Source organism: Narcine bancroftii, chromosome 4 (genome assembly GCF_036971445.1).
Source record: "Narcine bancroftii isolate sNarBan1 chromosome 4, sNarBan1.hap1, whole genome shotgun sequence".
NCBI lineage: Eukaryota > Metazoa > Chordata > Chondrichthyes > Torpediniformes > Narcinidae > Narcine > Narcine bancroftii.
In genome coordinates, this window is record NC_091472.1 from 62090078 (window position 1) to 62116833 (window position 26756).

Sequence of the window (26756 nt, forward strand, 5' to 3'; positions counted from 1 at the left end):
ATTTTCTTTGCATAACTCTTATTTGAACGACTGGGATTCAAAGGGATTGGCATTAGTGGAAGATTGTTTTGGAGCAGGTTCATTTCTTCAGTTTGATTGACTTAGAGAGAAGTTTGGTATATCACAGAATACATTATTTGCTTATTATCAAGTATGTGACTTTTTAATGAAGTGTTTTGGGTGAGAATTAATATTACCAAGTCACTCGAAGTTTGAGAAATTAGCTACGGATAAGAGAAAGAAAGGGTTTGTTTCAGAAATGTATTTGTTGTTACAAGCAAATATGAAAAGGTCTTTTGAATAAGGGATAAATGGGAACAAGAGTTATCTATTCCCATTTCTGAGCAAGAATGGTCTGATTTGTGTTCAGATAGTGTTACAAAATTAATTAATGTACGTTATAGTTTAGTTAATTATAATTTTTAACATCAGTTATATTTAACTCCTGAAAAATTAAAGAGATATGGTTTTAGTGAGTTTAATTTGTGTTTTCAATGTGGGAACCAGACAGGTACTTTTGTGCATTCAGTGTGGGAATTTATAAAGGTTAAACCTTTTTGGGAGAAAGTTATTAAATTTTTGCGAGATTTGTTCCAAATAGAATTATATGTAGATCCATGGATGTGTTTATTGGGCTATATGAATCCAATTATAAGCATGTTTGGAAAAACCTCAAATTGCATCTATTCAATTGGGTTTGGGGGTGGCTAGAAAATGTATAGCAGTAACCTGGAAAAATAATTTTGAGTTAAGCATACAAAGATGGCACAAAGAAATTCAATCATGTTTGTATTTAGAGAAGATAATGTATAATTTATGAAATAATTACTTTTTTTGTTAAAATGTGGACTTTGTATTTGGAATGTATGGATTTAGATGTAAAGTAGATGCTTTATTTGTTTTTTAAGAGGTAGATTGACATACCGCACCTTTTGTGATTTTATATAAATGTTTTATTTAATATAGATATAAGCTCCAAGGGGGGAGAGTAGTCAGGGGTGGGATAGTTGGGAGGGGGTGGGTTACAGGGGGTCGATTTAGTTTGATTTTGTGTTTTATGTTTGTACTTTGAAAAACTTTAAATACATTTTTCAAAGAAAAAGACATGGTATTGTGTTGGTATTTTTAAAAATAAATAACTACATTTCCCAGTAGGCAATGCATGTGGTGTGTGTGGGAACAGAAGTAGACTACGACAGAAGTCAAGTGCATTGTTTGTTCAAGCAGCTCAAAAAATATAATTGTTTAAGCATTAAACCCACACAAGGTTGTACTTCTTCAAGGAACAAACATAACAGCTGTCTCATTAAATAAGTTTCAGATTGATAGATTTTTTAATTGTAGGGTAATTAAGAGTTATGGAGAATGGCAGGTAAGTGGAACAGTCTATGACCAGATCATCTTGATCTTATTGAATGGTGGGCTAGGTAGCTTACGTCTGCTTAAAGTGCTAGGTAGTCTATCCCTACTCCTCCTTAGGTTCTAATGCAGAAGCAATTTAGTAGACTAGTGTCAGAGATAAAAGTTACATGAAGAGACAAGAGATAATGGCAAAGTCCAGCAAATATTAAAAATAAACTATGTCAGATATTTTGATAATAATGCCTGTTTTAGTCAGAAAAGAACTGGTCAAATTACTTACATTTTTAGTTCATGGTCATCTGATATCATACAACCCTCCCAACATATGCTTTTCCTTTTTTTTAAGACAGAATAATTTAGTCACAGCACAGCAACAGGTTCTATAGCTCACCATGTCCACACCACCCATTGAATCTTTCTGCATTAATACTATTTTGTTATTCATTTCAAATAATTTTGAACATCTTTTGAATCTTCCTCACAATGAACCTTTGCTGGCAGTTGCAATTGCAATATTTCCCCATCAGTATTGTTTTTAATTCTCACTCTTTCTCACTTGAAAATCTTAGCACCAGAAATGTTGAGGTTCCATTCCTATCCACTCTAAAATACAAAGCAGAAAATGTTAATGGAAGATTTGATTGAAGGTTTGAAAATCATAAAGAGGTTAGACAGGGGCAAATGGTTTGATAATTACAAAATAAGGAATAAGATAATTTTCTAATTAATTGATGTGATGTCAGGGAAAAAAAAACATTTTATGCTCCAAGTTCATGAGGTTCAGCGACAGACTAAGAAATATAATAATAATTTTGAAAATGGGGTATATTCTTGAAAGAGAAAAAATTAATTGGGTTGTTTGGAATGGGCAGAAGCATGGACTAATTGGAAAGCTCTTTCTGAGAAATGGCAATGGCTTGGGGCCAAGTGACTTGCTCTGTGCTACATCAGCCAACTTAATCTCTTCCCATTTCCTATCAGGTCTTTGTGCTTCACACCCAACTATGAAGTCTCCTGAGGTAAAAGATCTCCAATAAATAATGTTGCCATGTTACAGTGAATGAAATTCTTTTATTTTGATATTATAAAATATGTAAATTTGAAAATATGAAAACATAAAATGGTTTGATCAGCATGTTCATCAATATCGGTAAAGTAACAAGTTAAGGCTTTTGGAATAAATTTTCACAACCACAGGATTTGATTCAAACGAATATTTATGCTACTTTTATATGTTATATATGCACTGTCTGATCTATGAACCAATTCAATTACAGTTCAGAATGTCAGCAGTGAATTTTCTTTTAAATTGTTATTTATGTAATTGATTATCAGATTTTTGTTTTATAACCATTGCAATTTTTAGATACTAGTTTATTTTCATTTATTTGTTACACTCAGGGATGAATGAAATACAAAAGTGTACATCACATTAATGAAGGTAGAGTGCTGGATTTAGCGCATATAGATTTCAAGAAGGCATTTTATAAGCTTCCCCATGCAAGGCTCATTCAGAAAGCAAGGAGGGGTGGAATTCAATGTGTGGCCACAAAATTGTCTTACCCACCGAAGGCAGAGAGTAGTTGTAGATGGTTCACTTTCTTCATGAAGGTCGGTGATCAATGGTGCTCTGCAAAGATCTGTTCTGGGACACCTCCTCTTTGTGATTTTTATGAATGACCTGGATGAGGAAGTGGAAAGGTGACTTAGAAAGTCTATGGATGTCACAAAGGTTGCAGATAGTCTGGGGATTGCCAGAGGTTACAGAGAGATATTGATAGGATGTAGAACTGGGCTAAGAAGTGACAGATGAAGTTTAACAGAAAAGTGTGAAGTTGTTCATTTTAATCAGTCAAATCTGAAGGCAGAATACTATGTTAATTGAAGGACACTGAGCAGTGTTGAAGAACTGAGAGATCTTGGGGTCAATAACTATAGGACCCTCAAAGCTGCTACACAGGTCGATGGTGTTGTTAAGGAGGCATGTGATGAATCTGCATTCATCAAATATGGGATCGAGTTCAAGAGCTGTGAAGTAATGTTGCAGCTGTAAGACCCCACTTGGAATATTGTGTTCAGTTCTGGTCATTTTACTGCATGAAAGATGTGGATTCTTTGGAGAGAGTTAAGAGGAATTTTGCAAGGAACTTGTTGGATTGGAGAGCATGTCTTATGAGGATAGGTTGAATGAACTTGGTCTTTCCTCCTTGAAGAGTTACCTGACAGAGGTGTATAAGATGATGAAAGACATTGATCATGTGGATGGCCAAAAGATTTTGTCCAAGGGTGGAATGGTTAAGATGAGGGGGCATAGTTTTAAGGTTCTTTAGAGAAACTTTTTTCTCACAAAAAGTGATGGTGCGTTGAATATGCTGCCGGCAATGGTGATGAATGCAGTTACAGCAGGATCTTTCAAGAGACTATCAGGTACATGGATCTATGAATAATGGAGAATTATGCAATAGGGAAGAGTAGATTATTTGATTGGCATAACCCTGTGGGCAGAAGTCTGTACTAAGCTGTAGATCTCTATATTCAAAGTGGCAGAATTAGCCTATCAGTTAGTGCAATGCCTTTACTGCGCCATGGATCAGAATCATGGTTTGAATCCTGTGCTGTCTGTAATGAGTTTTTACATTCTCCTAGTGTCTGCATGGGTTTTCCTTGGGAACTCCAGTTTCCTCCCACCATTCGAAATGTATTGGGATTGTAGGTTAATTGCGTGTAAATCAGGCAGCACAGACTCATGGGCTAGGAGGGTCTGGTCTAAATCTATCCTCAGCCATGATATATGACTGCTTTTATTTGCAATGCAAGTTCCAAAGTTATCCAACAATATTTGGTGCTATAAACAAATAGGATGAGCGGGAAGTGTCTCTTCATTGTGGAACATGCTACTGATGATTGAGGTCCATGTTCATTCAGTCAGATGGCATTAACCCAACTATTCTGTAAATTCTGGCTTCAATATTTATACAGTAACAATGCCAATGGGAAAATTTCCTACTTCCTTGGACGGCACCATTAGAGAAGCTGTTAATGCAAAGCTATTACAGCGCCAGCGATCAGGACCGGGGTTCAAATTCCACGCTATCTGTAAGGAGTTTGTGCATTCTCCCTGTGTCTGGATCGGTTGATCCCATTTCCTGCTATGCTTCAAAACATATTGGGGGTTTGTCAGTCAATTGAGTGTAGTTGGATGGCTCAAGTTCATGGACCGAAAGGCCTGTTACTGTGCTCTATGTCTCAATAAATTTAAATATAAAATTTGAAATTCCTTTGGAAGAGTGTTGAACAAAATTTAGCATTATTTTCTGAACTCTACAAGTAGGCATAAAATATGAGATTACAATGCAGTTGCTCGGAGCTTTTTTGTCGTCTCGGCACACATTGGGGTCAATTACAAGATGCATCTGTGATCCTAGTTATCACCAGCTGCATTTTATAGCTTTGCCAATTAAAATTAATGACATAAAAAGAGATTGTTGAATGCATGAACTCGAAGCAAGGGTGAGGTTAAATAATGGGAAATAAACTTTCCCATCTAACTGTTGCATCTGTTTTGATTTGTTTTTGTTGGGTTCTCATGCTGTCAGTGAGTTATCCTCTTGGAAAGAAAGCAGGAATCATTCCCCACACATGCCAGCTGTGCTCTGCCTCCCTCTCAGCTTTCCACCAATTTCATGCAGTGGTCAATTAAGCATTTTAAATGCTTCTTGATAGCTATTAGCTAAAAAGAATCTGTTGTTATTTAACAGAAATTAAATCAGCTTATTTTTGTTTTCTTTTAAAATTTTTTGATTTAAAAAAAATTAGAAGTACAGCACGGTAACAGGCCATTTTTTGAAAGGTAGGAGGAAACTGAAGCACTCAGAGGAAACCCACGCAGACACGTGAGAACACAGAAAGTCCTTATCGACATCACTGGACTGGAACCTAGGTCGCTGGTGCTGTAATAGCTTTGCACTAACCAATACATTAACTGTGCTGCCCTTTAAGTTAAGGAATCATATTTCAACCTTGAGGAACAACACATAATTTTCTTCCTGGACATCTTAAAATCTAACAGCATAAAAACAATGTTCTAATTTGAAGTAACTCCTGCCCCCATCACCACCTCTATAGTGTTCCTTTGTTTCTATCTTTCCCTCTTCCTGAATTTTTTCCTTAACTCCACCCTTCCCAGACCTCTCTCTGTCTCTCTATCTACCTGTCTCTCTGAGTTTCCTTTCTGTCGAATACTCTCACATCCTGGCCTCTCCACAGCTTCTTTTCCCAATTTATATCTTTATTATCATCTCTTCTTACTTCTAATGAAGTCCTAATGAAGTGTCCCGACCAAAAATGTTGACTGCCTATTTCTGCCAATGGATGGTGCCCAAACTGCTGAGTTCCTTCTGCACTTTATTATTTGCTCAAGATGTCTATCTCCCTCATTGTTTGCTTTGGCAGAACTGATAAGAACAGAAAATAAAATAAAAGGGATAAAAATAAAGGAGAAGGAGTATAAAATCAGTTTATTTGCAGATGACATCATAGTATACCTAACAGAACCAGAAATATCAATAAAAGAACTACATAAGACATTGAAAGAATATGGAGAAAGATCAATGCAAATAAAAGTGAAGTGATGCTAATGAGTAATGCAGATTATACAGAATTTAAAAAAGAATCACTATTTAAATGGCAAACACAAGCAATCCGATACCTAGGTATTAGATTAGATAATAATTTAAGCCACCTGTACAAATTAAATTATCAGCCATTAATGAAGAAATTACAGAAAGACTTAGGACATTGGAAAGAATTGCCACTAACATTGTTAGGGAGGGGAAATTGCATTAAAATGAATGTTTTCCCAAGGATACAATACTTATTTCAATCATTACCAATTCCCTTAACAGAGAAATTATTTAATGAATAAAGAGAATAATAAGGATTTTTTAATGGAAATGGGGGAAACCAAGGATCCTTTGGCTTGGCTTCGCAGACGAAGATTTATGGAGGGTAGATAAATTAATAGAGTGGTACAACCAAGGTGGTTTGCAGTTACCAAACTTTAAAAATTATTATAGAGCAGCACAATTAAGTTATTTATCAGATTTTATCAGACAAGGGAAAGACCAGATTGGACTAAGATAAAGCTAGATAAAATAGGGGAGAAGGTACCGGAACATATACTTTATAAGTGGGATGAAAAGCTGGTGCAATATAAAAGCTCACCAGTTCTGCATCATTTACTCAATATATGGAAGAAGATTCACTTAGAAAGGAAAAAAAAACAAATTACCAACTACCAAAATTATTATTGATGCAAAATCAACTAATCCCTTTTACAATATATAACCTTTCCTTTAGAGAATGGGAGAGAAAATGAATTAAAAGAATAGAAAATTGTTTTTTGGGAAATAATTTATTAACATTGGAACAAATGAAGTACAAATATGGAATAACTCATGGTACAATGTTTGCATACCATCAACTGAAAGCCTACTTAAAGTACAAATTGGGAAGCAGACTGAGATTACCAGAAGGAAGCAGCTTTGAATATGTGATTACAGAAACAATGATAATAAAAAGATTTATAACAAACATGTCCATCAAGCTGCAAGAGAAGGAAAATGATGAAATAAGCTATAAACCCAAACAAAAGTGGGGAAAAAATGAAATATGGGAAAAGTTATGCTCTGGAACTATGAAGAATATAATAAACACAAGGTTACACATCATAGAGTATAATTGGTTACACAAGCTATATTTCACGCCCCAAAAGTTAAAAAAGTGGGATCCAACATTACCAGATAGATGTTTTCGCTGTAAGCAGGAAATTGGAACAACAGTACATGCAATTTGGGTATGTGAGAAAGTGAAAAAGTTTTAGAAAGATCTAAATCAGATATTAAATAAAATCAAAAAAGCAACATACCAAAAAATCCAGAGACCTTTCTTCTAAGTAATATAAGAAGTAAAGAATTAGGCCTCAAACTGAATGAAGCACAAAAATGATTTATTATGATAGCCTTAGCTGTAGCAAAAAAAATGTATAATGTCAACTTGGAAATCAGAAGTGAGCCTGAGAGTATAGCAATGGTGCATGGAAAAGAATAAATGTATTCCATTGGAAAAAAAACATATAATTAAAAAAATAAATTCACATTATTTGAAGAAATTTGGGAACTGTACTTGGAACACAACAGAAAGGGCCTACCGTGGACCTACACCCCCTAAAATGATAAGAAGACAAAATAACTTGATCTAGTGTGTAAAAATAGATGACAGAATTTTCTTATTTATTTTCATTGTGTGATGACATTTTTTAATGGTTTTATTGTATTGTATATGTTGAATGTTTAATGGGTTTGGAGGTGGGTGGGAAAGGGGGAGGGAAGGTAGAGGAGAAAAAGGGAAGAAAATGCCACTGTGTATATTTTAGAGGGAAATGTTTGTATGTAGTTTGATTGATACGGTTCACAGTTGAAAAATTTATAAAACATTAAAAACATATGTCTGAATCACAGTTTTTGTGTCTAGTCATATTTGTGCTGAAAGGGTTGTAGGCATTGTATTTTCCTTTACTTTGCACCCAGACTCAGGAAAAGTAGTAATTATGATTTGGGGAAATGTAGAGTGTAAGATTTATCTCTCTGCTCCTGCATTAACATTTAACTCCTTCTTTCAGAATATAACTTAACCTGCTCACCCTTTTACACATTGGAGAGCTTGGACTCATTAAATCCCTTGCATTTATCTATCACCAATGTTTGTAGATAGGTGTGAAGCTAACCATCTCAAGGTCAGTGACTGAGAGGTCCATAGTTAATTGCTCAGAAGGAATGGGCCCAGCAGTGGCAATGAAAATTCTGATCAAAATATCTGTTAAGTGTAAAGCCATGGATTCATTAAAAAAAAGGCCAAAATAATTTGGTGATTGGTCCAGGCTGTCCAGGGCATAGTTAGCACAGCAGTTAGTACAACACTGTTACAGCACCAGCGATGAGGACCAAGGGTTGAATCCCATACTGCCTGCAAAGAATTTGTACATTTGTACATTTCAGTAATTTTGTGTCTGTGTGGGTTCCCTCTGGGTGATTTGGTTTCCTTCCTCCTTTCAAAGTGTATGGTATTAGGAAAGTTGGGTGTAAATGCGCAGCATGGGCTTGTGGGGCAAAAGGGGCTGTTAGACAGCTAAATGTCTTAAAATGTTGGTCAGATTCCCAAAATGTTTGGGACAGTGAGGGGAAGATCTGGGTGGGTAATGAACTTTTGGGTGTTGAATGCATGAATTACTTTTGGTCTCAATTTCAAAGGTAAATCTCATAGGAGGTTCAACAATTAACTGAGCTCCATCTTCCTATATACCTACATCTTTATTAAATGTAGATTACAAGATAGTGGCAAAATTGTTGACAAATAGATTAGAAAACTTTTAACCAAAATTAATAAATAAGGACCAAACTGGGCTTATTAAAAAAAAAATCTGTAGATAATGTAATTAGGTTAATGAGTTTAATTCATTTAGAGCAAAAAAGAAAAGATCTAAGTATTGCAGTAGCTTTAGATGCAGAAAAACTGTTTGACAGAATCGAATGGGAATTTTTGTTCCAAACACTTGATAAATTTAGGTTAGGATCAACATTTATAAATTGGACAAAAATATTATATATTGAACCAAGAGCTAGAGTGGTGACAAATTTCAGATTATTTTTGATTAACGAGATTGACAAGACAGGGATGTCCATTATCACCAGCTCTATTTGTGTTAGTAATAAAAATATTGGCTGAATTAATTAGAATAGGTTTTGATATTAAAGGTCTTAAAATAGGTGAAAGGTAACACAAAATAAGTTAATCGCAGACTATGTGATTGCATACTTAACAGACCCAGTAATTTCACTAGATAAATTATATATTCAACTAGAACAATATGGAGAAGTTTCAGGTTACAAGATAAATTGGGAAAAAATGAAATTATGCCTCTTACTACAGGTGATTATACACAATGTAAACAAAGTATGAAATTAAAATGGCCCGAAAATGGAATAAAGTATTTGGGAATAAGAATTGAGAAAGATTTTAAAATGTTATTTAAGATTAATTATAGCCCTTTAAGGAAATTGAAGATTTTTTTGAAGAAATTGATGGATTTTCCTATTACATTAATTGATCAAATTAATTGTATTAAAATGAATATTTTTCCACATTTACAGTATTTTACCTGTTGCTGTACACAAAAATCTTTTTTAAAGACTTGAATAAGTGTATAATAAATTTTTGTGGAAGGGCAAAATGTCTAGAGTTTCAATAGAAAAATTGACTTGGAGATTTGATGCAGAAGGTCTACAACTTCCAAATTTTTAATATTATTATAAAGCAGCTCAATTAAGATTTATTTATTTGTTTTTTGAAGAGGGGGGAAAAAGTAGCATGGATAAATACAAAAATGAATAAAATAGGTGAAATGGTTCCTGAACTATTTATATACAAATGGAATGATAAATTATTAATTGGACATAAGGACACAGCAATATTTAAAAATTTGTTAAATACATGGCATGAAGTTCATGTGCAGATGGGAATTAGGGACTATGGGATAATTAGAATGCCTTTAACCACAAAAAACTGATCCCACTGGCATTGAAAAATATAAATTTTATTTCTTGGTAAAATAAAGGAATTGTAGCAGCTGCTACAACACAGAAACACACCACTGAACTCAGGATTTCCAGTAGATCTGCTTATTTGAATTTTGTGCACACACCTTTAAGGCCAACAAAAGTTCTGCCCCACGCAGCGGTGATGTTATCACATGGCCCGGGAAGCGAGCTGTGGCCTAAGCCACAAGGCAATAAGTAAGCACCGATGGTGCCATCATCTGCAGCTGTCCCGCCAACGGGGTCAGTTCGCTTACAGAGATGTGCGTTGCCACACAACCCGCCCCCTCCATAACTGGCTTATGCATCCTGCTGCTTGGGTGGCCGGCTCTTCAGTCCAGGTTGGGCTGTCTGCACGGGCTGGTTTAAGTCCATGTGCGGCAGTTTAGTTGGTCAACTGTGAAAAGTTCCTCCCTGCCCCCAATGTCCAGAGTGAAAGTCTTTTCCGACTGATGGAGGACCTTGTATGGGCCCTCATAAGGGTGCTGCAGGGAGGCCGGGTGCAGGCCATGCCAGATGAAGGATGTTTGCCATCTGCTTCCCGTGGTGGGTCGGTGGTGGAGATGCCAGCAAGGCAAGCTTGTTGCGGAGATCCGTGAGAAGGGTCAGGGTCTCACCTCTAGGTTTGGCACCTGTTCCAAAGAACTCCCCTGGCAGCGACTATGGTGTACCGTAGATGAGTTCCATGGATGAAGCCTGGAGGTCTTCTTTTGGAGCCATTCTAATGCCTAGCAGGACCCCTGGCAGCTTGTCTGTCCAGTTGGATCCTTTTAGGTGTGCCATGAGAGCTGTCTTGAGGTGTTGGTGGAAATCTTCTATGAGTCCATTCACTTGGGGATGGTATGCCGTGGTGTAGTGGAGTTTGATCACCAAGCGGTTTGCCAGATGCACCAAAGGGTGGAGGTGAACTGGGTGCCCATGTCACTGGTCATGTGGGCTGGAACCCCAAAACAGGTGACCCAGTTAGCGAGCAGGGCTCTGGCGCAGGACTTGGTGGAACTGTCCCTGATGGGGATGGCTTCCGGCCACATCGTCGTCCGACCAATGACAGTCAGGAGGTAGCGGGCGTCCCTGGACATCGGCAGGGGGCCCACTATGTCGATATGAATATGGTCAAACCTCCTGGCTGGTGGGTCGAAATGCTGTATCGGGGTTCTGACATGGCGCTAGACTTTGGATACTTGGCAATGCGTGCAGTTCCTCGCCATCTGGGCAACTTGTTTTTTTTAACCCATGCCAAATGAAATGTTCCACCACCATGTGCACTGACGTCTTGACTAAGAGGTGGGCCAGGTCGTGGATCACCCGGAATGCTTCTTGCCTCTACTGCGGGGAGACTACCGGTCGCAACGAGCCAGTTGGGACATTGCACAGTACTGTGCCGTGGCTGCCCAGCAGCTTCAAGTCTTCAAGGCGCAGGCCAGTGATGGCGGTTTGGAAGGCCTACATCTCATCATCCCTCTTGGCCTGACCTAATTAGGCTTAGTCCAGGCCAGGGACAAGTTGTGGATGGTCAGTCTGGAAAGCCCGTCGGCAACAATACCGCTCGGTATCGGATGTTGGTGGTGAACTCTGAGATGGCGCACCAATCAGGGATCCTTAGCCATGGCGAGGGGCTGAGTGAGTGGCTTGTGGTCTGTGAAGACGGTGAACAGTCTGCCCTCCAGGAAATAGCGGAAGTGCTTGATCGAGAGGTACAAGGCTAGGAGCTCCCTGTCGAATGCACTGTACTTCAGCTCGGGTGGTCGGAGGTGCCAGCTGAAGAATGCCAGGGGGCGCCACTGCCCATTGACCTCTTGTTCAAGGACACCCCCGATGGCCGTGGCAGACGCGTCCACCAAGAGTGCTGTGTGGGTGTCAGGTCGTGGGTGGGCCTGTAGGCTGGTGCCCAGGAGGGTAGTCTTGGTCTGCGCGAAGGCTGTCTCAGCCTACTTTGACCACTTGATTGCCTTTTGTTTGGCTGAGATCAGAACAAAAAGTGAATGCATTATGAAGCGGTGGTAGATGTTAACCATCCCAGTGAACTCCTGCAGGCCCTTGAGGGTGTCTGCCCTGGGAAACTGTTGTATGGCCTTGACTTTGTCTTGCAACGGTGCTGCCCATCCGTGGTGATAGTATGGCCCAGGAACTGTAGCAACTCCTTCCTGAACTGACATTTGGCCACATTGACGGTGATGCCGAATTCAGCCAGGCGGGCGAACAGTGTGCGGTGATGGGTCTTGTGCACATTGTCATCTTGACTGGCAATGAGGATTTTGTTGAGATAGATGAACATAAAGTCCAAGTCTCTGCCCACTGCATCCATGAGCTGCTGGAAGGTTTGGGCTGCGTTCTTCAAGCCAAAGAGCATCCGAAAAAATTGAAAATGGCTGAATGGGATGATAATGGTGGTTTTACCAATGTCATCTGGGTGTACGGGGTTCTGGTGGTAGCCCCTGACCAGGCCGACCTTGGAGAAAACCTTGGCGCAGTGCAAGTTGGCCGTGAAGTCCTGGATGTGGGGGATGGGGTATCGGTCAGGTGTGGTTGCATCGTTGAGTCGGAGGTAGTCCCTGCATGGGCGCCAACCCCCAGAGGCCTTTGGGACCATGTTCAAGGAAAAGGCACAGGGGTTGTTTGACCTGCAGACTATGTCGAGGTCCTGGAGGCAGGAGAACTCCTCTTTTGCTAACTGCAGCTTCTCCAGCGGCAGTCGTCTGACCTTGGTGTGGAGTGGAGGGCCCTGCATGGCAATATGGTGGTGTACACCATGCCTCGGCATGGTGCGGTGAATTGTGGCCATACGATGGCAAGGAACTCATCGAGGATGCAGGAGTACTCGTTCTTGGGTATGCAGACGGTTGCTAATCCTGGGCTGTGTGCATTGGATGACTCGAGTCGGAGGGTTTGGAAGATATGGGCGTTCGTGAGCCTCTTGCCCTTTAGGTTAACCAGCAGGCTGTGCACTCAGAGGAAGTCAGCTCCTAACAGTGCAGTTCTCACGGTGGCCAGTAGGAACTTCCAGCGGTATTTATCCTGCCCGAGGTGTACCTGAACATTCTGTGTGCCAAAGGTCTTTATGTTGGTGCCATTCACTGCCCGAAGGGTGGGGCCTCGTGTTCTTGTGCGGGACTCAAGGGCGATCCGGGGCATCAAACTCAACTCTGCTCCAGTGTCCACCAGGAAACGCCGACAGTTGGTCTTATCCACCACATGTAAGAGGCTGTTCATGTGGCCAGCCGTCACAGCCATCAGCGGCGGCTAGCCTGGTCATTTCTCTGGTACGAGCAGGGTTGGCAGCACTTGTGGGCTTGGGCTCCCCAGCATTGGTGATAGAAACACAAGGTGGATTGGTGCTCTTCCATCTTCTGTCTGGGGGCAGGCTGTGGTCAGCTGGGTCTAGGGCAGGCAACCTGGTTCATGGTGACCTCGTTCTCTCATTTAGTTTGCTTCAACACGTTGGCACGAGCTGCAAACTTCTTGGGGTCCGAGAAGTCCTCGTCAGCTAGTAGGAGCTGGACGTCTTCCAGCATTTGTTCAAGAAAGGCTTGCTCAAACATCAGGCAAAGTTTGTGACATTCTGCCAGTGCGAGCATCTCATCCATTAAGGTGGACGGGGCAGCATCCCCCAGGTTGTTGAGGTGCATCAGCCTGGCCATGCGCTGCCGAAGGGAGAGACCAAAGGTGCCAAGGAAGAGGATTTTGAGGGCAATATACTTGCCCTCCTCAGGAGGATCAGGTTGTCCACTCTGGCCGCCGTTTCCACATCGAGGACTCTCACCACATGGTAGAACATGGTGGAGTTCAAGGTGATCTGCTGAAGATGAAACTGCGCCTCCGCCTGCCCGAACCACGTGCGGGGTTGATGGGTCCAAAGGGGGGGAGGTGCTTCACAGAGATGTACGCTGCCACAGAATTAAAATTATTAAAGATTGTTATCAAGGAAGAAATTTAATGAGATTTGATCAATTAAAAAAATAAATATGGTTTACAAAACAATACAATATTTGGCTACTATCAATTAAAAGCATTTTTATGAGAAAAATTGACTGCACCATATCTATTACCTAAACAAGATGAAATAGAGAAATTTGTATTGAATATAAATATTTAAAAGTTTATATCAGCTATGTATTTATTATTATTAAAAGGTACAAAGAAGAAAGGTTTTCTTAAACTGAGGCAATGCTGGGAAATGGATTTAGGTGTAGATACAAAGGATAAGAATTGGTCTGAAATTTGTTATGATAGTATGAAAAACACAATAAATGTTAGATATCAAATGGTACAGTACAATTATTTATATCAATTATATATTACACTTCAAACACTTAATAGATTGAAATCTGATTTGTCAAATAAATGTTTCAGATGGAATCAAGAAGTTGGTACCTTTTTACACTCGACATGGTTATGTCCTAAACTGAGCCATTTTCCTTTGTTTACTTTTCTTTCTTTTGTTCTTTTCTTTTCGTGTCCTTATCTATGGATTTTGGAGTGGGAGGGAAGGGGGATTTTTTTTTGGAAAAAGCATGTATTAGTTTTGGTATATTATCAATTCATTGTATTTGGATATGATCTTAATACACATAACAATAAAATAAAATTGTAAAAAAACAATTAACTGAGCTCATAATTTGAATATAAGACCTAATGACCTGTGACCATACAAGGAAATACAAGCAGGCCTCAGTCCGTCAAACCTCTTCACCATACAATATGATCAGGAATGACCTGTTCCCAGTCTCATCTGTGTCAGTTCCCCAGAGTCCTGAATTCTTGTTAAATTTCTCCATTGATCTCACCTCCACAACCTCCAGAATGATTTACGATGGTTTGTGGCTGGAAATGTAGTTCAGTGTTTATCATGACCCAGGCTAGTTGGGTTTCCAGTCCTTGGGAAGTCTAGTCTTGAGGTAGGTAGAAGGAGATGCACCAAAAAAAATCCAGTTTTTGCACTAAGAGGAGGACATATTCTTCTGACAGAAAAGGCCACTCTGCCACTTGAGTCTAAACCAGTCTTTTCAGCACTGTCCTGTCTCATTATCTTACTTATTTCCTTGAAACCTATTCTTTCTCACACCCACATCAACCCCTAGTTCTCCTGACATCCACATACATTAGAGGTCATTTGCAGCAGCCCTAACAACACAATTTAGGAATAAACCATGACATTCAGAGAAAACCCTTCCAGTTACAGGGAGAATGCACAAATTGATACAGAGAGCTGCCAAGGTCAAGAGTGAATCCAGGTTATTGGAGCTGTTTGGCAGAAGCTACAACAGCTGCACCACAGTGTGATCTGAACTTCTCAATGGAATACAAAGCTAGACAGCTGGCTCTCCCACCCTTCTGTGACCAAACAGACTATTATCTGCATTAACAGCTTCCTCTCCAACCTTTTGCCTATTTTGGATTGGAACATTATTAACTTTACATATCCAATTACTATATTTTTTTTCACCATTTTAGGAGATAACATGCATTAGTTCATGTTTAAATTAAATCAAAATGAATCTTACATGCTTGATCATCTTTTGATAAGGTCCCACTTAACAGGTTAGTCTGAAAGGTGAGGTCACTTGGGATCCAACATGAGCTGGCCTGCTGAATTCAAAACTGGCTTAATGGAAGAAGGCAGTTGAGGTGGGATACTTTTCTGATTGGTGTGCCTCAGGAGCCAGCATTGAGCCCACCTGCCTTAATGATTTGAATGGAAATTTAGTTAACTTGGTTAGTGAATTTGTGGATGACACCAAAACTGATGGAACAGGGGACAGTGAGGAAGGATATGTAAGTTTACAATAGGATCTAGGTCAGTTGGGTAAATGGGGCAAGGAGTGGGAAATGGAATTGATTTTTGACAAGTGTGAGGTTTTTCATATCAGGACAGGATAAATGGTAAGGGCCAGGAGAGTGTTGTAGAACAGAGATACTTAGGAGTAGAAATGCATAGTCCTTGGAAAGTGGCAAGTCAGATGGTTAAGGTGCTGAAGAAAGCATTTGGTAAGTTGGCCCTCACTGAGCAAGTACAAAAGTGGGAAACTCATGATTCATTTGTACAACATGTTGATGAGACCACACTAAGAGCCCTGTGTGGAGTTCTGGTCACCCAGCTAGAGAAATTGAAGGAAATACCCAGCAGGCCCAACTCTAGTAGTGGAGTGAGAAAGCACTCTCAATATTATAAAGGATAACTGAGAACATAATTCTTCTACAATTCTGAATTCAAACTCATTTAATCAATTAAATATAATCAATTCTAAAGACAGGTCTGAAACCTGTAATTTTAACAGTTTCTAATTTTCCTCAGAAATGCCTTACTTCAATTATTACAAATTTACAGCATCAGCTGGATTCTCTATCCAAATCTATACTTGGTCTATGCTGTTCTGTCTCAGAATGTTCTGAAGCCTGGACTGCCATTGGAAGTTACTCGCATATGTAAATTTTATATGTTTTAAAATAACTTGGAGCTAGCAGATGCATACATTTGCACAATGAAAGGGTGTGAAATCTCTTGAAGCAAATGTGAGGTAAGCCCACTGGGCCATCTGTTATTGAAGTGATCTGATTCATTGCAGATCTCAGCACTGCTGCAAAGATTGGCACAGTGATGTACTTGGAAAGATATTAAAGTACTAACATTCTGATCATAACTGAGAGGTTGATACTATAGAACTATGTGTAGTGAGAATGTCAATTGAAATATCAGGTGTAACTTCAGCCAGAACTGTGCACAGTTTAACTGCTTGAATTCCAGTTACCAATAAAAGATGATCAGTCCAAAATCATATCAACCTGAAATGTCACCTCTGCTTCTATTTCCATATTTCTGCCTAATCTGCTGATTATCTGTTTTTCTTTTATTATTATTAGAATTATTATGATTTTTAAAAATAAGAATGGAATCTGGGCTCTTTAAAATAACTGTAGCAATGAAATTGGGATGATTCAGTGAGTTGAGGCACATTATCACAGCTGTCAATTTGCTTTCAGTTATCCACAAATATTCAAGGATATTTTCAGCAAATCTATGCTGTCTGGCATATCATTAATAGGGTACCACATGACTCCTTCACACATTGGAATTACACCACGTCACAGCAGATTATGATGTCAATTATATTCAATGTTGTTTCGATACTAAAATTGTCACATTGAACAGTCGTCTTCCAACTAATGTCATGCACATGTTAAGCACATATGGAGTACCTTGCATTTGGCAGTAAGAAAAATCCCTCTCCTCTCTTGAAGGGAACTCAATGGGTTGATAATCTCAGGTGTTTGTTTAGAGCGATACTTGTTTGCATACATGCTTGACTTTTCTTATTGAAATTCCAGAATTTCAACAGAGATGAGAAGCTTCAAAAAATTACATTTTAGCTTTGTTTGAACTTCCAATAGTTTCAATCTGACTTGGGAATAATATTTCAAGCATGACATGGAAGAAGGAGGAAGGAGGGAGGGAGAAGCAGGGGGAGGAGGAAGGAGGAAGAGGAAGAAAGGAGGAGGAGGAGGAATGTGCATTAATCCTCCCCCTTCCTCCTCCTTCCTCTTTCCTCCTTCCTCCATGTCAAGCTGGAAGTATTACTCCCGTCAGATCCTCATGAAGATCTAATGTATGCTCCTGGCACAGCATAGAAGGTCAAGACCCACCTTCTTGATTAGCTTCAAAGAAATGACTGCCTCCAGATCTTTTCCAGAATGATTCCGAAGATGTAATTCACTATACACAATTTTTAGTGCAATACTGCTTAAGTGAAGTCACATATGATATCTGAACAAGTTTGTTTTTACTTCAGTGGAGAGTAGCAAAAGTTCCAGGAATCAATGACTGCACTTATATTGGTACTGCCTTTCACCCATCTCCTGAGAACAAAAGTTAGCTATGGGGCCAAAGGATATCCACTAAACACTGGATTCTCACAGATGATAGCCACACAAAAAGGAAATAAAACTATAAGATATCAGAGCAGAAGTAGGTCATTCAGTCTTTCAAATCTACTCTGCCATTCGGCCCCACTCTCCATAATTTTTGATGTCCAACTATTCAGACACCTATCAATCTTTGCCTTAAATACACCCAACAACCTAGCCTCCACAGTAGTCTGTGGTACCAAATTCTACTTTCTGGCTAAAGAAACTCCCCTGCATGCATCTGTTTTCAATGGGCAACTTTCAATCCTGAAGTTGTGCCCTCTTCTCCAAGACACCACTGCCTTGGGAAAGAATTTTGCCACATCTTCTTTGTCCAGGTCTTTCAAGATTTGAAATGCTTCAAGGAAGTCCTCCCTCATTCTTTTGAGCCAAGAAGTACAGTACAAGAGCTGTCAAACAGTCTTCATATGCTATTTTTTTCATTCCAGGAATCATTCTTGTGAATCTTCTCTGAACCCTTTCTAATGCCAGCACATCATTTCTTAAACAAGGACTCCAAAACTGTACTCTGTACTCCTTCTGAGGCTGCACCAGTGCCTTAGAAAGCCTTAACATCACATCCCTGCTCTTATATCCTAATCCTCCAGAGAAGAATGCAAACATTGCATTTTCTTTCTCACGACTAATTCAACATGGAGGTTAACCTTTAACATATCCTGCAAGAAGATTCCCAGGTTCCTTTGCACCTCCAAATTTTGAATGTTCTCCCATTCAAATAAAGGTACACGATCCTTTATCAGGAACCCTTGGGGGACAGGGTGTTCTGAATTTTGAATTTTTCTGGATTTCGGAAACCCCACCCGAATTGTGCTGACGTATCCACCCCCACCCCCTTCCATTCGCCCAGATGTCTCCCCCAAGCATCGGTCCCTCTGATGCCTCCCCCAAGCGCTGGCTGCCCAGTTGCCTCCTCCAAGTGCCAGCTGCCTCCCCCAAGCGCCGGCCACCCAGCCACGTCCCCCAAGTGGTGGTCCCTCAGCTGCCTCCTCCAACCACCTGGCTGCCTCTCTCCCTACTTACTGGATTTTGAAGCTTTCCGGAATTTTAGATGTCCGGATAAAGGATCATGTACCGTCGAATCATTTTCTAGAAGCCTATCAGCCCTATATGTATTCATTTATTCTTTTACTTTTAATGAACTTAAGAGTTTTTGGTATTCTCTTTGATATTATTTGCAAGTGTCCTTTAAAAGTTCATTTTTTTCCTTCCTAATGATTGCCTCCTGTACACTTTTAAAAGCTTCACAGTCCTCTATCTCCCACTAATTTTTGCCCTTTCTTTTGCATTTAACTTTGACTTCTTTTGTCAGCCATAGTTGCATCATTTGTGCATTCAAATATTTCTTTTTTTTTTGTCCTGCTCCTGTCCTGTACTTTCCTTATTACTCGCAGAAACTTCAACCTTTGTCGCTCTGCCATGCTCCTTGGTAGAGTGTCTTTCCAATGAACTTTTGCCATTTCCTCTCCCTGTAGTCCATTTTATTCCACTGGTATACTGACACCACTGATTTTAGTTTACCTCTCTCAAACTGCAGGGTGAATTATATCATAGTATGATCACTGCCTCCTAAGCTTTCTCTTACCTTCAGCCCCCTATCACTGTGGTTCATTATGCAAAATCCAATCCAGAATTGCCATTTCCCTGGTTGGCGCAACCACAACCTGTACTAAGATGCCATTCTGAAAGCATTCAATAAATTCCTTCTCTTGGGGTCCAATACCAACCTGGTTTTCCCAACCAACCTGCAGAGTGAAATCCCCCATGACTATTAGCATTGCCTTTTTGTGTGCCTTCCCTATCTCCCTCTGTTGTTTGGCTGCCACAACCTGGCAATTGTTTGGAGTCCTGTATATAATTCCCATGAGGATCTTTTTACCCTTACAGTTTCTTAATTTTACCCAAAGGGATTCTATATAATCTGATGCAATTTCTCCTCTTTTCAAAGATTGAATTCTATTTTTAGCCAGCAGAACCACCCCAACCCCTCTGCCTTCCTTGCTGTTATTTAGTTCCCAGCTGTGGTTTAATGTTAATCTAACATAAGTCACGCTGCCATTAGCAATGCAAACAGAGCCGACAATCAGCAAGCTTAGCATTCCAGAAAAACTGGGTCATCACCAAAAATGTTGATTGTCCATTTCAATCCAGTGGCTGTGCCTGACCCACTAATTCCCTTCATTTTATCTTTCATTTTCACAAAAGTTCAGGACATGATTAATCATGAGGGATTAATGTAAGCATTGATATGAAATATTCTTTCTTTGGCTTGGCTTCGCGGACGAAGATTTATGGAGGGGGTAAAAAGTCCACGTCAGCTGCAGGCTCGTTTGTGGCTGACCAGTCCGATGCGGGACAGGCAGACACGATTGCAGCGGTTGCAAGGGAAAATTGGTTGGTTGGGGTTGGGTGTTGGGTTTTTCCTCCTTTGCCTTTTGTCAGTGAGGTGGGCTCTGCGGTCTTCTTCAAAGGAGGCTGCTGCCCGCCAAACTGTGAGGCGCCAAGATGCACGGTTTGAGGCGTTATCAGCCCACTGGCGGTGGTCAATGTGGCAGGCACCAAGAGATTTCTTTAGGCAGTCCTTGTACCTTTTCTTTTGTGCTCCACACCAGGGTCATGCCTAGCGCGGAATGCCACACTGACCACCGGCTGGTTCGCTGCAAGCTCAACCTTCACTTCAAGCCAAAGCCCAGGAACAATAAAGCCCCCAGAAAGAGGTTCAATGTTGGAAAACTGCAGTCAGACGAAGCGAGAGGAAACTTCCAGGCAAACCTCAAAGCAAAGCTCGACGTTGCAACCCGCCTCACGGACCCGTCCCCTGAAACCCTCTGGGATCAGTTGAAGACTACCATACTGCAATCCACTGAAGAGGTACTGGGCTTCTCCTCCAGGAAAAACAAGGACTGGTTTGACGAAAACAGCCAGGAAATCCAGGAGCTGCTGGCAAAGAAGCGAGCTGCCCACCAGGCTCACCTTACAAAGCCGTCCTGTCCAGAGAAGAAACAAGCCTTCCGTCGCGCATGCAGCCATCTTCAGCGCAAACTCCGGGAGATCCAAAATGAGTGGTGGACTAGCCTCGCCAAACGAACACAGCTCAGCGCGGACATTGGCGACTTCAGGGGTTTCTACGAGGCTCTAAAGGCTGTGTACGGCCCCTCGCCCCAAGTCCAAAGCCCGCTGCGCAGCTCAGACGGCAAAGTCCTCCTCAGCGACAAGATCTCCATCCTCAACCAATGGTCAGAACACTTCCAATCTCTTTTCAGTACCAACCGCTCAGTCCAAGATTCCGCCCTGCTCCAGCTCCCTCAACAGCCCCTAAGGCTAGAGCTGGATGAGGTTCCCACCCTGGATGAGACATATAAGGCAATCGAACAACTGAAAAGTGGCAAAGCAGCAGGTATGGATGGAATCCCCCCAGAAGTCTGGAAGGCTGGCGGCAAAACTCTGCATGCCAAACTGCATGAGTTTTTCAAGCTTTGTTGGGACCAAGGTAAACTGCCTCAGGATCTTCGTGATGCCACCATCATCACCCTGTACAAAAACAAAGGCGAGAAATCAGACTGCTCAAACTACAGGGGAATCACGTTGCTCTCCATTGCAGGCAAAATCTTCGCTAGGATTCTACTAAATAGAATAATACCTAGTGTCGCTGAGAATATTCTCCCAGAATCACAGTGCGGCTTTCGCGCTAACAGAGGAACCACTGACATGGTCTTTGCCCTCAGACAGCTCCAAGAAAAGTGTAGAGAACAAAACAAAGGACTCTACATCACCTTTGTTGACCTCACCAAAGCCTTCGACACCGTGAGCAGGAAAGGGCTTTGGCAAATACTAGAGCGCATCGGATGTCCCCCAAAGTTCCTCAACATGATTATCCAACTGCACGAAAACCAACAAGGTCGGGTCAGATACAGCAATGAGCTCTCTGAACCCTTCTCCATTAACAATGGCGTGAAGCAAGGCTGTGTTCTCGCACCAACCCTCTTTTCAATCTTCTTCGAACCAAGCCATGAAAGATATGAAATATAAATACCAATTAAACAACATAATTACATAAAGTAACCAGATAAAACTGGAATTTTGACTAAAATTTTATGGTTAATTCACATGGTTGCTAAAGCATTTGTTGAAAATATTTAAATTCCATATAAAAAGATAAAAAGCAGAATTTCCAGAGCCCAACATGAAATTTTAGCTCAGTTTATAATTAAGCATTTGATGACAGTGACATTTACGTATAGATTGACTGCTGACTTCTTGAATGTGGACCATCAGCCCACTCAAAACAGTTGCATTGCATGAAATCTATATTCTTGCACCTGCATGGTTGGATTTTTTTCACTAATCCTGGTATTTATACTTCTGCTTACAAGCAGAGAGGAGAAGTAATGCCTGGTTGCCTGATTTTGCAAAATGCATGTGGGGGATGGAGCAGTTGAAGACTCCAGCTACGATGAACAAGACTTCGGGGTACACTATTTCAAGTCTATTTTTAGCATTAAAAATAGTCTGCCTGTGGTGGAATTTAAACTGCTGTCAGGATGGCTGAGGTGATTTCCCATAGCAGGTAGAAGGAACAGCATTTTACTGTTCGATGTTACAAGCCCAGGGACAAGGAGCTTGCAAGAACAGCCATGTCCAAGCACCATGAGAAGTTGATGAGGAAGAAGATCCCACTGCCAGAAGACATCTTACAGTCCATTTGGTGAATTGATAAGTTCTCAGTGTATAGCAGTCAGGTTAGGTAAGTGTAAGCCATGTCTCTCTGAACTGAGCACTCAGCAATTTCTCAGTTCTCTTTAAGAGGCAAGTCCAGATTTAAGTTCTGTTTTAAGACTAAAACCATGTGGTGGCATGGAAAGGAATTAGGTTTCAGAATTTTGGCCTTCCTCTGGATTGCTAAGGATCTGAATTTATGATTCATTCTTTAATTCTCTGGCTGAGCAAATTTTGAGAAAACAAAATTACTGGAGGCTAAATTGTCCTTGTAGGCTTGTAATCAACATAATCATATCCAGGATAAAGGGTTACACTCTGCCAATAGGTTGCCCAGGCCAGGTTTGTATTCCCTTGAGTTCAGAAAATCAAGGTCTGATCTACTTGAGGTATTACAGATAGTTGGTAGATTGGAAAGAGTGAAAGCATTTCTGGAGACAGAGTTTAGATTAAGGGGGAAATCAAAACATTATAATAGCATCTTTGGACAACTAAAGACAATACCATAAAGAATATTTTTACACAAGGAATTGTTTTTGAGTCTTAGCTATCATGTGGAAGGGAATTCCCCAAGTCCAAATTCAATTAGAAAAGGTAATGAATGTTGACCTTGCAATACCACTACATTCTATTAATGAATAAAACTAAAGACAACAAACAATGGGAGCTGCTAAGCCAAATTTGGAGGATTTAGTATTATTCTGTTCATTTATTTTCTAATTAATTCTTCATTTCTACTTGGCTAAAATTCTGATAGCTTTTCCAAGATCGTCTAGTTTGATTCTGCAAAAAGAGCTCCTATAGTTCACTGAGATTAAAAAAAATAATCTCAGGTACTTGCATTGAATAGACCTCTATTCAGTAAGTGTTACAGAACTAAAATATGTGCCTACAGCTTTTTACCAAAAAATGGTAAAGACTTGATGTTGTACGCAGATTATTTTAACAATTTTGATAATCTTGCTTCAAAACACACACCTTAGAATTGACCCTAGAATTTGTCAAGCCATCTTTCCTGAATTACAGAATTAACCCAACACATCACATTCATAAGTTGAAACACAATGCTGGAGAAATTCAGCAGGTCAAACAATGTACTTTAAAGAGCAAAGATAAAGATACATAACCTTTTTAAAGTCAAAAGTCAAACTATCTCTTTTTTTTAAATTTTTTATTTTTCACACCATTAATCTTTATGTGAATGTATCTCCTCATTGTGATAAATGCACCAATGGAGATGTTTCGGACATGTCTTGAGAAATATTAGAACAAAGTATTTCAAACTTTCTCTGCACTTTTTAAACCTAATCCCTTAACTGCCTTATTTGGTACCATTGGAGAGAATCATATAACTTTAACAGCATCTGATCTGCATGTAATAGTTTTTATTTCTCTTATGGCTAGATGGGCAGTATTGCTCAGATGGAGGGATGTTGTTCCACCTAATCATGTTCAATGGCTACGTGGCATCATGCCATGTTTAAATTTAGAGAAGATTAGATGCTCAATTTCAAATTTTCAAACGCTGTGGGGACCCTTTTTGAATTACTTTCATAATCTTTGATTTGATATGAAGTGTTGCCTAATGAGGTCATTTATCACTCTGATAAGAATTCTGTCATTTATTTTGGCCAAACTGTTTCTTTCTTGGTAATGGGTTTAGATCTTTTACGATAAAATATTAATACAATATAATTTGTTTGATTGAAAATGTGAAGTACCTATTTGAATGTAATGTATCTTTTTGACTTTTAACATATATCCTTATGTATTCTGTATTTTTTAACGTGAAATTTCAATGTTAATAAAAATATTGAAAAAGGAAAGGAAAGACATAACCGCTGTTTTGGGCTTCAGCCCTTCATCAAGGTGTAGTGTTACAGTAAGTTAAAGAATGCAGTGCAGCAGTGCTGAGTAAAGAGAAAAGTATGGTTAAAATAGTACCTGCACAAGAACATCATATTCTACCAATGACAGGACTATTTAAGAATCTGATAGCAGGAAAAAAAAACTATCTTTGCATCTAAAGTTCATGTTTTCAAGCTCACATTTCTCTGCTTGACAGAATGGGAAAGAAAGAGTGAGCTGCGCCCTATAATTTGTTGGCAGCTTTTCCCAAGGCAACGGGACATGCAGATGGAGTCAACAGAGAGGGGGTTGGTTTGCATGATGGCTTCAGCTGCGTCCACAACTTTCTGCAGTTTCTTGCAGCCCTGGCAGATGAGTTCCCATACTAAGCTGTGATTTATCTGGAAAGAATATTTTCTAAAGTGCATCTGGAATCGTCAGTGTCACAATGTATTTGGTGCCTTCGCTCCATTCCTTATTTCATAGAATCAGACAGCATGGAAGAAGACCCAACCATACCCAGCTGCTTCATTAATGACCTTCCTTCAATCATGTTCACCACCATGTTTGCAACTCTGAATAATGAAGCAGTCCACATCCAAATGCAGGAAAACTTGGACAATACCTGAAGGGTGGCAATTAACATTTGCACTACACAGTGCCAGGTAATAATGAATCTAACAAAAGAAAATCCAGCCAACACCCCTAACTTTTAAAGGAAATACAATGACTCAATCCTGCATTATCAATATCTTGGGGTTTCACTAACCAGAATCTAAACTGGAGTGACCACCCACACAATGTAGCTATTAGAACAATTAAAGAGGACTGAAATCCTGCAGGAGTAACTCCCTTTCTAATGTCCCCAAAACCTGCCCAACATCCAGTAGCAGATTAACTACCACCAGGGCCCTAGGCTGAGATATCATCAGGCCCCTCCTCTGACCTTGCCCCACCACAGGTCCTGGCTACCGCTGGCATCTCTCGCTCCTTTTTACAGGCCTGGCTACTCCTGACACTCCTCGCTCCCCAGTGAAAGCCTGGCTACTGGGGCACCACTTCCTACTGGCCTCTCATTTAGGAGTGCTTAACTTTGCTGGTTGTTGGGGGATTGGAGGTGGGAAGAAGAAGAGATTGGATTAATTTACACTAAGGAATGTAACTTGTTAAATGCTGATTTCCCTGTACTGTATTACCCAATTTCAGAAACGCTGCAGCCAAGTCTATGGGGAAATCTGTGCAGCTGGTCATCATTAGCCACACAACTGCAAATATCATCATTTAAAATATAAATGCTCTGTTCTTGCAGAAACATCTGCAGGCAGTGAATGTGAGTCACAAATCCAACTGGCCACAGTAGCTACCCGACAGTCCTGTCAGTGCCCGGTCACCAAACAGAACCCCAGCTGCTCCAACTCCAACAAGTGATCGCTTCTCCTACCATTCTACTCTTCGTGACCCCTGATAGAAACTGCGTTTGCTACTGTCAACCTGGTGACTCTACATACACTCAGACACCATCAGCCATGCACCCCTCCTGTTGTTCACTTGCCTACCGCTATTGACAGGCTGGACACCAGTATTTCGGAGCCTTCTCCTCACACACGCCACAAATCTTCATGCCACCGCCACCATCTCCTTGAAACCACCATGTGCATCACTCCAAAAATGGTGCGATGCTGACGTTTTCCCACAGATACCAGTTTCACCCATACAGTTACTGTGAAACAATAAACTGAGACTAGACGATCCTTTACTGAGTAGGCTGAAGCCTATGTTCTCGGGCCTCCTTTACCGTCTGGGCTCCTAGGCTTCAGCCTAATGGTTAACCTGCCACTGCCACCATCTACAATGCTCAATGGTCAGGAGTGTGATGGAGTACTCTTCGCTTGTCTGGATGAGTGCAGCTTCAATCCCATACTGGATGGAGCATTCGACTTGATGCCCACAACATCCACAACCATTCACTCACTCCACCACCAATGCACAGAAGCAGTAGTTTGGACTATCTACAGGATGCACGGCAGGTCACACCTTCCAAACACACAAAATCTACTAGCTCGAACAAGGGGACAACCTGGGAGTTGTCCTCCAAGCCACACACCAGTCTGACTTGGAAATCCATCAGAGTACCTTTATCTTCACTGGGTCAAAATCCTAGAACTCCCTCCCTCACAGAATTGGGGTATAGCCACACCTCAAGGACTGCAGTGTTCAAGAAACCAGCTCACCACCACCTACTCAAGGGCAATTAGGGACAAG

At 40.5% G+C, this 26756-nt stretch overlaps 1 long non-coding RNA gene across 1 annotated transcript; it reads right to left on the reverse strand.

Annotated features, from left to right (window-relative positions):
• Positions 1–1820: 1820 nt before the first annotated feature.
• On the reverse strand, positions 1821–14462 carry LOC138759858 (uncharacterized). The gene is made up of 3 exons (XR_011355158.1): positions 14385–14462; positions 2930–3043; positions 1821–1965 (listed from the first exon to the last, which is right to left on the reverse strand). It is a non-coding gene; the product is annotated as an uncharacterized lncRNA (long non-coding RNA).
• Positions 14463–26756: the final 12294 nt, after the last annotated feature.